Source organism: Pogona vitticeps, chromosome 5 (genome assembly GCF_051106095.1).
Source record: "Pogona vitticeps strain Pit_001003342236 chromosome 5, PviZW2.1, whole genome shotgun sequence".
Lineage (NCBI taxonomy): Eukaryota > Metazoa > Chordata > Lepidosauria > Squamata > Agamidae > Pogona > Pogona vitticeps.
This window is the reverse complement of record NC_135787.1, coordinates 55,554,497-55,559,133: the sequence shown is the minus strand read 5'-3', so window position 1 is coordinate 55,559,133 and position 4,637 is coordinate 55,554,497. Positions and strand designations below refer to the sequence as shown.

Here is a 4,637-nt window from a genome sequence, read left to right as displayed (position 1 = left end):
AAGAGGCTCTCCAATTCAAACACACGATGAGTAAGATTATGTCATGGGAAGCAGCTACTACCTCCCTACTACCACCACTACTTGTTTGGTGACTTGTTATTTTAAATGCTCATGTTTATTTCTCAAAATAAATCAAACTCATCCTATATTTTAATATAGTTAGACAGCTTTGAACACAGCAGCTTAGGAAATTCATCAAGGTAAGTAAGAACAGATTTAAAGAAACATATATTGAGTGTAGGATCCTCAGTTCAACATTCTTGAAAATGTGTGTTATAAAATGTGTGTTATAAAAATGAATTGAACATTAGTATTTTGAGTAATGTGGAATTTATAATGCTTGATTATGCCATTCATTGTTGATTTCCCCAGTTATTCAGATTTATAGTTTATATTTTTCATTGTGAAATGTTCTGTTTTTCATTTTAGTTGACTAGTAATAAATTTGAAAGTGGTGTTGCTTCTCAACCACTGTTGCTACACCATTTAGAGGAAATTCATGATGGTCTATAGATTCTGATAGGTATTATTATTATTATTATTATTATTATTATTAGTAGTAGTAGTAGTAGTAGTAGTAGTAGTAGTAGTAGTAGTAGTAGTAGTATTGCTATTGCTATTGCTATTATTACTATTATTACTATTACTATTATGTGCTGCATTTCTCCCAACAAAGGACCCAAAGTGGTTAACAACCTTAAAATTCACACAATTTAAAACACAATAGTAAGTTAAATATTAAAAGGCAAATTAAGCAATATATGACTTAAAACATGGAAAAGATTAGGTATGTGTTTCCTAAATTACAACACTGCTTCCTAGTGAATTGTATGTGAATATTTAAAATGGACATTTTTGCATTTGTATTTCACAGACCCCAACTGTTTTAAGGTTATTTTAAGTATCTTACTCAATAGGCTTTAGAGTTAAGTAGCAAAAAAAATTTAATTGCTTTTTGAAAACCTTGTTTAATCTCCAAAGCACTACTAAAATGAGCAAAGAACAGACTTGAAATATTTCCACGTGCATGATAAAGTTTCATTTTCATTTAAAGCAATAAGATACAAACTTTAAAGGCTTTAGGTATGGACAAAATCCACAAGCAGACATCCACTCACATAGTGAGATTTGCCTCATCTATCTTCCTCCTTGAGCAAATTGAAGTTGTACCGGTTACACTAGGTACTGCTGGGGACGCGAATTGTCTGCTCCATCTTCTGCTGACAGAAGCCGTTCTATTAGGAATACAAGTTAACAAGCACAATTAGATGGATATCTACTCAGAAGTAAATCCTGCTGAGTTCAACTACGTTACTCCCAGTTAAGTGGTATAAGACTGCAACCTTAGCCAGATGATTATGAAGCTGAGGAAAATATGTTGAGATCCTCTTCAAATCATATACCTGTGTAAGTTAAAACAAAAACAAAGCCTGTGTAGTGTACTGTACAGAGTGCAGATAGACTTGGGAGATCTGGGTTCAAATCTCCACTCAGTGATAGAAACCACTCTTTAAATAGCTCACATACTTTGACAAGCCTATTAGGGTCACAAATAATTCATGACTTAATGGCACAAGTGTCCCAAGACATATTCCTAGGAGTTTGATCTGCAATGTACATTTTTGGTAAACCAATGCTCAGACTATTTTACCATGTGTGTACTCTGTAAGTCATATTTAAGTCATACCAATTTAGTTGTGAAATTGAATTCTGTACAGTCTTTGATAGCAATCAATCACAAGGACAGAAAATGGTTATTGTGATGAGTGGGCATGGAGCTATAGTCACCTGTGCCTTCCTATACGTGCACTTGTGGCTGACTATGGATATTTGCTGGTTTGCCATCTAGTAAACTGATGCAGTTTGGGGACCAAGTATACATTTATACTTGGTTATAGTACATCAGCTTTTTGAAGAAGCATTTATAGTACATCAGCTTTTTGAAGAAGAGAGATGCAGTCGATGCACTTTGCCCAAATAACTCCAGCTGTGTAACTATTAGACATGAGGGGTATTCTGTTAATAAAGAAGGTAGGAGGCCTATCTGAAGGCCTGTGGGATGAGAGCCTGATGCACTAATGTACTAAGGCTTCTCCAACATTATGCCCACCCAGTGGGCCAGACAACAATTCCCACTATCAAGAGCCATTACATACCAGGATAACAGGTGATAGTTGTGTTTCATTCCAACAGATCTGAAGAGCCCCAAGTTCAGGGACGTTCTGCTAGTGTTTATACCTCTGAGGCCCACTTTTAGGCCCTTTGTTTTTGAGCTGTAAAGCCATTTAAAATAAGTTTGAGAAAACATTACAATCCTACTTACTCATACATACTTAGCCTAGCCTTCCATCGCCTCAAAGAAAAAAGAGCTATCTCCCAGTTTATAGCAGATTTCATTCTTATTGGTGGCAACTAGCCAAGAGGCTTTCTGCTAGACTTCTTTAAACATGTTAGGCCTTTTCATACATTAATAACCCATCTCTACATTCTGTCCTTTAAAAAAAAAAGGCATACCCTACTTCTGAATATACTGTTTCAAGTGCATAGAGTGAGAATACATAATATTCTGACAACAGGAATAGCTTTTCAGGTTGGCATATAGCATGGAAAAGGAAACAAATATTTATCAGAAACAATGTTGTTCATACCAGATTATGTTCTCAAAAATTATGCTGTTGTTTTTACTGAATTTATTTTACTTGTAAAACTCTTGGGATGGAGTAAAAGAATGAGTTAATAGAATTTGTAGAGAAGTGGAAGAAACTTGTGCCAAAAATGTGATGCATCCTTTGAAAAGGTTTGAAATAGCAAAATAATTTTCATGTCAGATTTGTTTGTTTGGAAAGCAACAATGTTGGGATATCAGATCTTTTCTCTCTCTTTTTTTTTTCCAAAGGCATTTTCATTTGTAAAACTTAGCCTTCTCGCTGGCAGCATTGGAGAGGAATGTTGGATTTAATTTAAAATGATTAATGAGATTTTGTCAGACTCCTGCCCTCTACCGCCACTGCAGTATGTCAGTACAACAACCTGGGAAACCCGGACGCCACTCTGTCGCCCCAAACAACTTTCCAGGGAAAAAAATTAAAGCTAAATAGCCAGCACCAGTTACTTGTCAGTGGTATCGTCTTTTGGCTGCTGACAGATAATTGCTATGTTAAGATATTTACATGTTCAAGGCATGAGGCCCAGCATAAATTAAGTAGCTTTTTCTGATGCTGGAAATCAATAGTCAGTAAAGATTTCAGGGTTTTTTTACAAGAATGATAGAATTAAATTATATGTTTAATCCCTTATATGCAAATGAATACTCACTGATCCCTTCCCCTACAGAAAAGTAATGTTTATATTATATTCAAGGGAAAGTAAGATTCTTCCTGTTTAAAGATTTAAGTAAAGGAGAGGAAAATGGAAAAGAACCTCATATTGAAGAGATTTTCATGTAGGTTTTTTCAGCTGGTCTGTATGCATGTAATCTGATTTCAGTATATGATACCTTGAAGCAGGAGAATGTGCAGATCCAAACATTATTGTACTAAGGGTGAAATTCTTACCAAGGCACAGTAAGTAAGGGAAACCACTACAGGCCATAACCTAAAGTCAAAATGCTACCTGCTATTCCTGGGAATTACCCCATGGAACTCATTGGACATGTGTTACATGTGCTATTAGCAAAACATGTATTCAACTATGCTGTCAAGCTAGATATATAACACTTTTAACATACAGTGTATGCTGCTTTGTTTTACAAATAGTTTTTAAAAGAGTAGGGAATGTAGCCTTCCACACACTGTTAGATTTCTCATTACCCTCAAGCCAACATAGTCAATAGCAGAAGGTCACTGTTGTGCCAGTCTATGAACAAGAACTGGAGGGACAGATGTTCGCCCAGCTGTAGTTTAAAACAAGGCTAGGAGGGGATTCATTGCCATCAGAAGTATTTCAGATTAATCTCACAATTTTCCCAACTTCCAATTTTAAAAATACCTTTTTTTCACAGACGGATGTACAGCTACATTTCTCTCCAGTTGCTCATTAGTATTTAAACCTCTTCACAGTTTATTGGATTGGTACAAAGGCTTTGCAGTTATTGACAAGTACATGGACTTAGTTTTGCCATTTAATTGTCTTTTAAGAAAATCATAAATATACAGTAAAGTGCACCCAATTGCTTTACATGTATATGTGATGCACCCCTTTATGCCTCACTACCACTGCATTTCTGACTACAGAGCTAGTTAAAATCCCAATAAAATTCATTGTAACTAGGTTCGTGCCATCACATATACAGTCTGACAAAGTTACATACTGTGCCAATAGACATTCAGCGGCTTGAGACAATTGGGCCATGTGACTTAAACATCCATGCGTATAACATGCTTTGTTTTAGTAATACTGTACTATGCCAAATTTGTTCCACTGCAAAGTAAAACTTTCACACTTTGTGATTTAACTTGGTTTAATATCTCCATGCAATGTCAGGATGATACTAGTTAAAGATGGTGTCAGTATTACAATCTGGACTGGGACTGAGACAAAGATCGAGGAGATGGATTCAAATCCCCACTTGGTCATGGAAATTCAGTAGGGAGGTAGCAATAGTAAAATTGCTCCTTAAATGTCTCACATACCTTGAA

The 4,637-nt window shown here is 35.6% G+C and overlaps 1 long non-coding RNA gene across 1 annotated transcript; it reads left to right on the top strand.

The window, feature by feature from the left end:
* Positions 1–423: 423 nt before the first annotated feature.
* Positions 424–2,978, top strand: LOC144589393 (uncharacterized). Its single transcript, XR_013545476.1, has 2 exons — positions 424–523; positions 2,897–2,978. It is a non-coding gene; the product is annotated as an uncharacterized LOC144589393 (long non-coding RNA).
* Positions 2,979–4,637: the final 1,659 nt, after the last annotated feature.